The sequence below is a fragment of the Eleutherodactylus coqui genome, chromosome 1, assembly GCF_035609145.1.
Source record: "Eleutherodactylus coqui strain aEleCoq1 chromosome 1, aEleCoq1.hap1, whole genome shotgun sequence".
Classification (NCBI taxonomy): Eukaryota; Metazoa; Chordata; class Amphibia; order Anura; family Eleutherodactylidae; genus Eleutherodactylus; species Eleutherodactylus coqui.
The window spans coordinates 526,504,683-526,519,224 of NC_089837.1; the positions used below are offsets into that span (position 1 = coordinate 526,504,683).

The 14,542-nt window shown below is 35.1% G+C and overlaps 1 protein-coding gene across 1 annotated transcript in view; it reads right to left on the bottom strand.

Moving 5' to 3' along the window:
• Positions 1–14,542, bottom strand: part of CHRDL2 (chordin like 2) — an 87,538-nt gene that overhangs the window by 40,728 nt on the left and 32,268 nt on the right. The window lies entirely within an intron of this gene.

Sequence of the window (14,542 nt, forward strand, 5' to 3'; positions counted from 1 at the left end):
GGTTTTTTTCAAGTTCCTGAGATTCAAGTCTACCATACAAAAGTCTTCTGATTTAAGTTGGTCTAATGACAAGATTGGCTCATGTTTCTTGGTTTACAGTTTGGCAATTGCTGTCATTTTTAATATCCTTAATTATCAGGTATCCAGTAGAAAACTAAGACAAAGTCATGTCAGATGAATGTAGAACGTCAAAAGAGCCTCGTCCGTGTGTGAATGCCATTATACCCCAAATAATAGTTACTCCTTTACACAAGATCCCAAATGGAGGGTGGAAATAGCCCCATGAATCGGTACCGGTTGGGCTGACCCCTGCAATCCACCATAGAATGGCCATAATCCATAGGGTACATTGATGATATAATAATCCATAAACCAATAGAACAGCACTGTTTTAATAAGAAAGAGTCCAATTATAATCCACAGAGCTGTAATCCTCAGGAAAAGTTGACTCAAGACGCCTTAAATTATTTCAAGTTGTAATCCATGGAGGTGAGAAAGGTTTGTAATCCAATGAGAAGAAAGAAGATGAACTCCGTAAAGCAGTAGTTCTGCAGTTATAATCCATAGGAGGCATGGGGTCCACCAGTTGTAGCGATTGAGCGTGACTACCTTATTTCCTGAACGTTGTAGCAAAAATAAAAATTGTGCGCCAACTGAAAAACTTTAGGCAGAGAGTCTTGTATAGAAAGCGATACAACAATCATCCTCCGGGGCGCCATGAAATTGCGGCTCTTGGTAAAATTGAAATGTTTCCCAGATGAGCTTGTAAAAAGTCCTACAGAATTAAAGCTGAAGTACCAAAGATAACCAGCAGGGTGAAAAGTTCCACTGACAATGTGCTGGTAAAAACAATGCCGTTATCGGACGCTAAAAACTGCCAACAATAACTTTTATTCTATTGGTATTAACGATAAAAAACGTATCTACAGCGGAGATCTCTTTAAACAGGAAACTCAACATAAATCATAAATGACGGAGATAAAACAATTTTCCCTATCCCGATCATTACACAGGGTGGAATGCAATAACATAAGTATCATGATTTTGCACATATAACTTTCTCCCCCACCCCATTTGCAAGTATCTAACTACTATGAATCTGCCCCCTATATACAAGAACTAGCTGATATACCCGGCCTCGCCCAAGTGAATCTGATACAGGTGTTTACGTGTTGTTTGCTCGGAACATGTTATGGTTACTTTAAAGTAACCGAGGAATATAATCTGTATCCACATAGAGGAGTGTTAGATTCTCCTCAGGCTGCATGTACCGATGTCCCTCTGCAGATTGTGCCACCCCTCCCATTCTCCTCATTTAGGACCTAAAGAATGCTTGCGTCAAATTTCACGCTTGTACAACAACGGGAAGTTGCATTACACAGGGGTGCCAATACTTTTGCAATTAGCATTGAATAATTGAGTTGTGACCTCTTTACTTTTCCTATGTAGGACCTAAAGAATGGTCGTGCCAAATTTAATGTTTGTACGACACCAAGAAGTTACATTACATAGCTTTTGCACTTAGCATTGAATAATCAAGTTGTGATCTCTTTACTGTACCCTATTTAGAACCTAAAGAACGGTTGTGCCAAATTTCATGTTTGCACGACATCGGGACGTTAGAGAATTAGATTAGGTACATTACACAGAGGTGTCAATACTTTTGCATCTAGTATTGAGCTTTCAAGTTGTAACCCCTTTACTTTTCCGATTTGGGACCTAAAGAATGCTCCTGCCAAATTTCATTTTTGTATGACATCGAGAAGTTAGAGAATTAGATTTGGTAGATTAATCATTGGGGGGCCAATACTTTAGCACTAAGCATTGAATTTTCAAGTTGTGACCCCTTTACTTTTCCTATTTAGGACCTAAAGCCGTGATGGCGAACCTTAGACACGAGTGTCAGCACTGCCACGCATAGCCATTTTCGCTGACACGCGGCCGCATACAGAGAAGTATGGGGCCACACGCGGAAAAGGATGTTTCATCGTCAGCTCCTGCACGGCCAGACGCAGTAGCCAAGGATATAACTGTATTCTTGTATTATGCTGGAGGTTAGGGGTGGCGACATAATATAGGAGTTTCACATTCCGTAACGCCTTCAGCTTGTCATTGGCTGGGAACGTGTGGGCTGAGGAGAGCCAGTGTCGGAGCCATCGGCGGCATCAGAAGAGGCAGGGGCAGCAGCAGAGGGAGCATCGGTGGCCCGAGAAGAGCCTGCAGCCTTGGCAAAAAGACATGCAGTGCCGGCGCCACAGGGACAGGCAGCGGCGCTGGCACGAGCAGACGGAACACCAGCGGCAGGCCCAGACAGGGAGCGCAGCTGGTAGGACCACGGGCGCTGGAGGGAGGACAGGGAGGGAGCGGCAGCGCAACTACAGCACGCAGTCATTATTTTCCTAATAAGATGGGTTCACACACACTGGATTCCCGGCGGAAATCTCGCGGTTTGGCCGCAGCGAAAAACTGCAAGATTTCTGCCGGGAAAAGCGCTGCTTCAAAACCCACGGCATTTAGTCACGGGTTTTGAAGCGGCCTGGCCACTCACTTTTCCACTGTGGCCGGCGCTCCCATAGAGGGTAGCGCGGCTGCAGTGGAATTTAAAAAAAAGAGGACATGCTGCGGCTGACCAGATGGAGTTTTCATGTTAAATCTGACCTGTGTGAACCCAGCATTAGGCTTACATAAAATAATCGCCATTACCAGCAACCACTACCATCGTTACTGAGATAAGAGAGGGGGAGGCTGAGAGAGGCGAGGGCCTGTGCTATGGGTGCCGTTTCTCGCTATTAGAGAAAGCAGCAGACATCTGAATTGACATACAGAACACCATCTTATCGCAAATTTATGGTTTTTTTCTCCAAGTGACACATCGCCTGAGTTATGCTAGTTTTTTTGCGAATTTTGACACACCAAGCTCAAAAGGTTGCCCATCGCTGCACTATGTACAAGAACATAACTACTTTAATACTACTCCCTATGTACAAGAATATAACTACTATAATACTGCCTGCTATGTACAAGAATATAACTACTATAATACTGCCTCCTATGTACAAGAACATAACTACTATAATACTGCTCCCTATGTACAAGAATATAACCACTATAATACTGCCCCCTATGTACAAGAATATAACTACTATAATACTGCTCCCTATGTACAAGAATATAACCATTATAATACTGCCTGCCCCCTATGTACAAGAATATAACTACTATAATACTGCCCCCTATGTACAAGAACATAACTACTATAATACTGCTCCCTATGTACAAGAATATAACCATTATAATACTGCCCCCTAGGTACAAGAAAATAACTACTATAATACTGCCCCCTATGTACAAGAACATTAACTACTATAATACTGCCCCCTATGTACAAGAATATAACTACTGTAATACTTCCCCTATGTACAAGAATATAACTACTATAATGCTGCCCCCTATGTACAAGAATATAAATACTATAATACTGCTCCTATGTACAAGAATATAACTACTATAATACTGTCCTCTATGTACAAGAATATAACTACTATAATACTGCCCCCTATGTACAAGAATATAAATACTATAATACTGCTCCTATGTACAAGAATATAACTACTATAATACTGCCCCCATTGTACAAGAATATAACTACTGTAATACTGCCCCTTATGTACAAGAATATAACTACTATAATACTGCCCCCTATGTACAAGACTATAACTACGATAATACTGCCTCCTATGTACAAGAATATAACTACTATAATACTGCCCCTATGTACAAGAATATAACTACTATAATACTGCCCCCTATGTACAAGAACATAACTACTATAATACTGCTCCTATGTACAAGAATATAACTACTATAATACTGCTCCTATGTACAAGAATATAACTACTATAATACTGCCCCCTTTGTACAAGAATATAACTACTATAATACTGCCCCCTATGTACAAGAATATAACTACTATAATACTGCTCCCTATGTACAAGAATATAACCATTATAATACTGCCCCCTATGTACAAGAATATAACTACTATAATACTGCCCCTATGTACAAGAACATAACTACTATAATACTGCTCCCTATGTACAAGAATATAACCATTATAATCCTGCCCCCTAGGTACAAGAAAATAACTACTATAATACTGCCCCCTATGTACAAGAACATTAACTACTATAATACTGCCCCCTATGTACAAGAATATAACTACTATAATACTTCCCCTATGTACAAGAATATAACTACTATAATGCTGCCCCCTATGTACAAGAATATAAATACTATAATACTGCTCCTATGTACAAGAATATAACTACTATAATACTGTCCTCTATGTACAAGAATATAACTACTATAATACTGCCCCCTATGTACAAGAATATAACTACTATAATACTGCTCCTATGTACAAGAATATAACTACTATAATACTGCCCCCTATGTACAAGAATATAACTACTATAATACTGCGCCCTATGTACAAGAATATAACTACTATAATACTGCCCCCTATGTACAAGAATATAACTACTATAATAGTGCCCCCTATGTACAAGAATATAACTACTGTAATACTGCCCCTTATGTACAAGAATATAACTACTATAATACTGCCCCCTATGTACAAGACTATAACTACTATAATACTGCCTCCTATGTACAAGAATATAACTACTATAATACTGCCCCTATGTACAAGAATATAACTACTATAATACTGCCCCCTATGTACAAGAACATAACTACTATAATACTGCTCCTATGTACAAGAATATAACTACTATAATACTGCCTCCTATGTACAAGAATATAACTACTATAATACTGCCCACTATGTACAAGAATATAACTACTATAATACTGCCCCCTATGTACAAGAATATAACTACTATAATACTGCCCCCTATATACAAGAATATAACTACTATAATACTGCCTCCTATGTACAAGAATATAACTACTATAATACTGCCCACTATGTACAAGAATATAACTACTATAATACTGCCTCCTATGTACAATAATATAACTACTATAATGCTGCCCCCCCTATATACAAGAATATAATTACTATAATACTGCCCCCTATGTACAAGAATATAACTACTATAATACTGCCCCCCCTATATACAAGAATATAATTACTATAATACTGCCCCCTATGTACAAGAATATAACTACTATAATACTGCCTCCTATGTACAATAATATAACTACTATAATGCTGCCCCCCCTATATACAAGAATATAATTACTATAATACTGCCCCCTATGTACAAGAATATAACTACTATAATACTGCCCCCCCTATATACAAGAATATAATTACTATAACACTTCCCCCTATGTACAAGAATATAACTTCTATAATACTGCCCCCTAGGTACAAGAATATAACTACTATAATACTGCCTCCTATGTACAAGAATATAACTACTATAATACTGCCTCCTATGTACAAGAATATAACTACTATAATACTGCCCCCTATGTACAGGAATATAACTACTATAATACTGCCCCCTATGTACAAGAATATAACTAGTATAATACTGCCCCCTATGTACAAGAATATAACTACTATAATACTGCCCCCTATGTACAAGAATATAACTACTATAATACTGCTCCTATGTACAAGAATATAACTACTATAATACTGCTCCAGATCTACAAGAATATAACTACTATAATACTGCCCCCTATATACAAGAATATAACTACTATAATACTGCTCCCTATCTACAAGAATATAACTACTATAATACTGCCCCCTGTGTACCAGAATAAAAGTACTATAATACTGCCCCCCCTATATACAAGACTATAACTACTATAATACTGCCTCCTATGTACAAGAATATAACTACTATAATACTGCTCCCTATGTACAAGAATATAACTACTATAATACTGCCTCCTATGTACAAGAATATAACTAATATAATACTGCCCCCTATGTACAAGAATATAACTACTATAATACTGCCCCCTATGTACAAGAATATAACTACTATAATACTGCCCCCTATGTACAAGAATATAACTACTATAATACTGCTCCTATGTACAAGAATATAACTACTATAATACTGCCCCCTATGTACAAGAATATAACTACTATAATACTGCCTCCTATGTACAAGAATATAACTACTATAATACTGCCTCCTATGTACAGGAAAATAACTACTATAATACTTCCCCTATGTACAAGAATATAACTACTATAATACTGCTCCTATGTACAAGAATATAACTACTATAATACTGCTCCTATGTACAAGAATATAACTACTATAATACTGCTCCTATGTACAAGAATATAACTACTATAATACTGTCCTCTATGTACAAGAATATAACTACTATAATACTGCCCCCTTTGTACAAGAATATAACTACTATAATACTGCCCCCTATGTACAAGAATATAACTACTATAATACTGCCCCTTATGTACAAGAATATTACTACTATAATACTGCCCCCTATGTACAAGAATATAACTACTATAATAGTGCCTCCTATGTACAAGAATATAACTACTATAATACTGCCCCCTATGTACAAGAATATAACTACTATAATACTGCCTCCTATGTACAAGAATATAACTACTATAATACTGCCCCCTATGTACAAGAATATACCTACTATAATACTGCTCCCTATGTACAAGAATATTACTAAAATACTGCCTCCTATGTACAAGAATATAACTACTGCAATACTGTCTCTATGTACAAGAGTATAACTACTATAATACGGCCCCCTATGTACAAGAATATAACTACTATAATACTGCCCCCCTATGTACAAAAATATAAGTACTATAATACTGCTTCCTATGTACAAGAATATAACTACTATAATATTGCCCCCTATGTACAAGAATATAATTACTATAATACTGCCCTCTATGTACAAGAATATAACTACTATAATACTGCCCACTATGTACAAGAATATAACTACTATAATACTGCCCACTATGTACAAGAATATAACTACTATAATACTGCCCCCTATGTACAAGAATATAACTACTATAATACTGCTCCTACATACAAGAATATAACTACTATAATACTGCCCCCTATGTACAAGAATATAACTACTATAATACTGCCTCCTATGTACAAGAATATAACTACTATAATACTGCCTCCTATGTACAAGAATATAACTACTATAATACTGCCCCCTATGTACAAGAATATAACTAATATAATACTGCCCCCTATGTACAAGAATATAACTACTATAATACTGCCCCCTATGTACAAGAATATAACTACTATAATACTGCTCCTACATACAAGAATATAACTACTATAATACTGCCCCCTATGTACAAGAATATAACTACTATAATACTGCCCCCTATGTACAAGAAAATACCTACTATAATACTGCTCCCTATGTACAAGAATATTACTATAATACTGCCTCCTATGTACAAGAATATAACTACTGCAATACTGTCTCTATGTACAAGAGTATAACTACTATAATACGGCCCCCTATGTACAAGAATATAACTACTATATTACTGCCCCCCTATGTACAAGAATATAAGTACTATAATACTGCTTCCTATGTACAAGAATATAACTACTATAATATTGCCCCCTATGTACAAGAATATAATTACTATAATACTGCCCTCTATGTACAAGAATATAACTACTATAATACTGCCCACTATGTACAAGAATATAACTACTATAATACTGCCCACTATGTACAAGAATATAACTACTATAATACTGCCCCCTATGTACAAGAATATAACTACTATAATACTGCTCCTACATACAAGAATATAACTACTATAATACTGCCCCCTATGTACAAGAATATAACTACTATAATACTGCCTCCTATGTACAAGAATATAACTACTATAATACTGCCTCCTATGTACAAGAATATAACTACTATAATACTGCCCCCTATGTACAAGAATATAACTAATATAATACTGCCCCCTATGTACAAGAATATAACTACTATAATACTGCTCCTATGTACAAGAATATAACTACTATAATACTGTCCTCTATGTACAAGAATATAACTACTATAATACTGCCCCCTATGTACAAGAATATAACTACTATAATACTGCCCCCTATGTACAAGAATATAACTACTATAATACTGCTCCTATGTACAAGAATATAACTACTATAATACTGTCCTCTATGTACAAGAATATAACTACTATAATACTGCCCCCTATGTACAAGAATATAACTACTATAATACTGCCCCCTATGTACAAGAATATAACTACTATAATACTGCCCCTTATGTACAAGAATATTACTACTATAATACTGCCCCCTATGTACAAGAATATAACTACTATAATAGTGCCTCCTATGTACAAGAATATAACTACTATAATACTGCCCCCTATGTACAAGAATATAACTACTATAATACTGCCTCCTATGTACAAGAATATAACTACTATAATACTGCCTCCTATGTACAAGAATATAACTACTATAATACTGCCCCCTATGTACAAGAATATAACTACTATAATACTGCTCCCTATGTACAAGAATATTACTATAATACTGCCCCCTATGTACAAGAATATAACTACTATAATACTGCCTCCTATGTACAAGAATATAACTAATATAATACTGCCTCCTATGTACAGGAAAATAACTACTATAATACTTCCCCTATGTACAAGAATATAACTACTATAATACTGCCCCCTATGTACAAGAATATAACTACTATAATACTGCTCCTATGTACAAGAATATAACTACTATAATACTGCTCCTATGTACAAGAATATAACTACTATAATACTGTCCTCTATGTACAAGAATATAACTACTATAATACTGCCCCCTATGTACAAGAATATAACTACTATAATACTGCCCCTTATGTACAAGAATATTACAACTATAATACTGCCCCCTATGTACAAGAATATAACTACTATAATACTGCCTCCTATGTACAAGAATATAACTACTATAATACTGCCCCCTATGTACAAGAATATAACTACTATAATACTGCCTCCTATGTACAAGAATATAACTACTATAATACTGCCCCCTATGTACAAGAATATAACTACTATAATACTGCTCCCTATGTACAAGAATATAACTACTATAATACTGCCTCCTATGTACAAGAATATAACTAATATAATACTGCCCCCTATGTACAAGAATATAACTACTATAATACTGCCTCCTATGTACAAGAATATAACTAATATAATACTGCCCCCTATGTACAAGAATAGAACTACTATAATACTGCCCCCTATGTACAAGAATATAACTACTATAATACTGCCCCTATGTACAAGAATATACCTACTATAATACTGCCTCCTATGTACAATAATATAACTACTATAATACTGCCCCTATGTACAAGAATATAACTACTATAATACTGCCTCCTATGTACAAGAATAGAACTACTATAATACTGCCCCCTATCTACAAGAATATAACTACTATAATACTGCCCGTATGTACAAGAATATACCTACTATAATACTGCCCCCTATGTACAAGAATAGAACTACTATAATACTGCCCCCTATGTACAAGAATATAACTACTATAATACTGTCCTCTATGTACAAGAATATAACTACTATAATACTGCCCCCTATGTACAAGAATATAACTACTATAATACTGCCTCCTATGTACAAGAATATAACTACTATAATACTGCCCCCTATGTACAAGAATATAACTACTATAATACTGCCTCCTATGTAGAAGAATATAACTACTATAATACTGCCTCCTATGTACAAGAATATAACTAATATAATACTGCCCCCTATGTACAAGAATATAACTACTATAATACTGCCTCCTATGTACAAGAATATAACTAATATAATACTGCCCCCTATGTACAAGAATATAACTACTATAATACTGCCCCCTATGTACAAGAATATAACTACTATAATACTGCCCCTATGTACAAGAATATACCTACTATAATACTGCCTCCTATGTACAATAATATAACTACTATAATACTGCCCCTATGTTCAAGAATATAACTACTATAATACTGCCTCCTATGTACAAGAATAGAACTACTATAATACTGCCCCCTATCTACAAGAATATAACTACTATAATACTGCCCGTATGTACAAGAATATACCTACTATAATACTGCCCCCTATGTACAAGAATAGAACTACTATAATACTGCCCCCTATGTACAAGAATATAACTACTATAATACTGTCCTCTATGTACAAGAATATAACTACTATAATACTGCCCCCTATGTACAAGAATATAACTACTATAATACTGCTCCTACATACAAGAATATAACTACTATAATACTGCCCCCTATGTACAAGAATATAACTACTATAATACTGCCTCCTATGTACAAGAATATAACTACTATAATACTGCCTCCTATGTACAAGAATATAACTACTATAATACTGCCCCCTATGTACAAGAATATAACTAATATAATACTGCCCCCTATGTACAAGAATATAACTACTATAATACTGCCCCCTATGTACAAGAATATAACTACTATAATACTGCTCCTACATACAAGAATATAACTACTATAATACTGCCCCCTATGTACAAGAATATAACTACTATAATACTGCCCCCTATGTACAAGAATATACCTACTATAATACTGCTCCCTATGTACAAGAATATTACTATAATACTGCCTCCTATGTACAAGAATATAACTACTGCAATACTGTCTCTATGTACAAGAGTATAACTACTATAATACGGCCCCCTATGTACAAGAATATAACTACTATATTACTGCCCCCCTATGTACAAGAATATAAGTACTATAATACTGCTTCCTATGTACAAGAATATAACTACTATAATATTGCCCCCTATGTACAAGAATATAATTACTATAATACTGCCCTCTATGTACAAGAATATAACTACTATAATACTGCCCACTATGTACAAGAATATAACTACTATAATACTGCCAACTATGTACAAGAATATAACTACTATAATACTGCCCCCTATGTACAAGAATATAACTACTATAATACTGCTCCTACATACAAGAATATAACTACTATAATACTGCCCCCTATGTACAAGAATATAACTACTATAATACTGCCTCCTATGTACAAGAATATAACTACTATAATACTGCCTCCTATGTACAAGAATATAACTACTATAATACTGCCCCCTATGTACAAGAATATAACTAATATAATACTGCCCCCTATGTACAAGAATATAACTACTATAATACTGCTCCTATGTACAAGAATATAACTACTATAATACTGTCCTCTATGTACAAGAATATAACTACTATAATACTGCCCCCTATGTACAAGAATATAACTACTATAATACTGCCCCCTATGTACAAGAATATAACTACTATAATACTGCTCCTATGTACAAGAATATAACTACTATAATACTGTCCTCTATGTACAAGAATATAACTACTATAATACTGCCCCCTATGTACAAGAATATAACTACTATAATACTGCCCCCTATGTACAAGAATATAACTACTATAATACTGCCCCTTATGTACAAGAATATTACTACTATAATACTGCCCCCTATGTACAAGAATATAACTACTATAATAGTGCCTCCTATGTACAAGAATATAACTACTATAATACTGCCCCCTATGTACAAGAATATAACTACTATAATACTGCCTCCTATGTACAAGAATATAACTACTATAATACTGCCTCCTATGTACAAGAATATAACTACTATAATACTGCCCCCTATGTACAAGAATATAACTACTATAATACTGCTCCCTATGTACAAGAATATTACTATAATACTGCCTCCTATGTACAAGAATATAACTACTGCAATACTGTCTCTATGTACAAGAGTATAACTACTATAATACTGCCCCCTATGTACAAGAATATAACTAATATAATACTGCCCCCTATGTACAAGAATATAACTACTATAATACTGCCTCCTATGTACAAGAATATAACTAATATAATACTGCCCCCTATGTACAAGAATAGAACTACTATAATACTGCCCCCTATGTACAAGAATATAACTACTATAATACTGCCCCTATGTACAAGAATATAACTACTATAATACTGCCCCCTATGTACAAGAATATAACTACTATGATACTGCCTCCTATGTACAAGAATATAACTACTATAATACTGCTCCCTATGTACAATAATATAACTACTATAATACTGCCCTCTATGTACAAGAATATAACTACTATAATACTGCCTCCTATGTACAATAATATAACTACTATAATACTGCCCCTATGTACAAGAATATAACTACTATAATACTGCCTCCTATGTACAAGAATAGAACTACTATAATACTGCTCCCTATCTACAAGAATATAACTACTATAATACTGCCCGTATGTACAAGAATATACCTACTATAATACTGCCCCCTATGTACAAGAATAGAACTACTATAATACTGCCCCCTATGTACAAGAATATAACTACTATAATACTGTCCTCTATGTACAAGAATATAACTACTATAATACTGCCTCCTATGTACAAGAATATAACTACTATAATACTGCCCCCTATGTACAAGAATATAACTACTATAATACTGCTCCCTATGTACAAGAATATAACTACTATAATACTGCCCCCTATGTACAAGAATATAACTACTATAATACTGCTCCCTATGTACAAGAATATAACTACTATAATACTGCCCCTTATGTACAAGAATATTACTACTATAATAGTGCCCCCTATGTACAAGAATATAACTACTATAATACTGCCCCCTATGTACAAGAATATAACTACTATAATACTGCCCCCTATGTACAAGAATATAACTACTATAATACTGCCTCCTATGTACAAGAATATAACTACTATAATACTGCCTCCTATGTACAAGAATATAACTACTATAATACTGCCCCCTATGTACAAGAATAGAACTACTATAATACTGCCCCCTATGTACAAGAATATAACTACTATAATACTGTCCTCTATGTACAAGAATATAACTACTATAATACTGCCCCCTATGTACAAGAATATAACTACTATAATACTGCCTCCTATGTACAAGAATATAACTACTATAATACTGCCTCCTATGTACAAGAATATAACTACTATAATACTGCCCCCTATGTACAAGAATAGAACTACTATAATACTGCCCCCTATGTACAATAATATAACTACTATAATACTGCTCCCGATGTACAAGAATATAACTACTATAATACTGCCCCATATATACAAGAATATAACTACTATAATACTGCCCCCTATGTACAAGAATAGAACTACTATAATACTGCCCCCTATGTACATGAATATAACTGCTATAATACTGCCCCCTATGTACAAGAATATAACTACTATAATACTGCCCCCTATGTACAAGAATATAACTACTATAATACTGCTCCCTATGTACAAGAATATAACTACTATAATACTGCCCCCTATGTACAAGAATATAACTACTATAATACTGCCCCCTGTGTACAAGAATATAACTACTATAATACTGCCTCCTATGTACAAGAATATAACTACTATAATACTGCCCCCTATGTACAAGAATATAACTACTATAATACTGCCCCCTATGTACAAGAATATAACTACTATAATACTGCCCCCTATGTACAAGAATATAACTGCTATAATACTGCCCATATGTACAAGAATATAACTACTATAATACTGCCTCCTATGTATAAGAATATAACTACTATAATACTGCCCCCTATGTACAAGAATATAACTACTATAATACTGCCCCCTATAGTGCAGCAGAGATAGGTTCCATATCTTAGTGGTTTACATCTGGAATACTATTAACCCCATTATCTCCAACAGGTCCGTCTAATTATTGGTGTTTCTCTAGTCTCCGCCGTCTATTATATATGCCCGTATTCGTGGTGCGCTGTCCTTGGCTCGCCGTTGTACATTACTCGTTATTTTTAGCCGTATTTTCCTGCCATAAACACGCGGCGCGGTGCCCACAGCCCGGAGACACCATTGAACACTCTCATCATTGTCCTATGAGCCTCAGGATTCTGTGTCGTCATGTGAAACCTTTCACAAAGGACCCTCCACCCCAGAGCGAGGCCTCGGCGATGTCCGTGTGAATTTTTGGATGGGCCGCGCCACATTCCTGTGAGCTCACAGCTTTCCACTGATTCACCTCCATCAGTAATGGGACACTCACACAAGTCCTGTTTGTTTTGCTCTGAGTACTTTTAATGAGGTCTGTTCCATTAGGCAGGACGGTGCCAGGCCAAATAATCTGCCGCGCGGGCAGAGAGCGCATTCCGACCGTCTCTCCCCTTCATGTGGGGAGATTATATTAGCTTATATTATGGCACAAAACAGGCTCACAATTAACAGGTTGTCAATCCTGTATATAACAGCCATTACTGGCAAGTGCTAGAACGTCACATT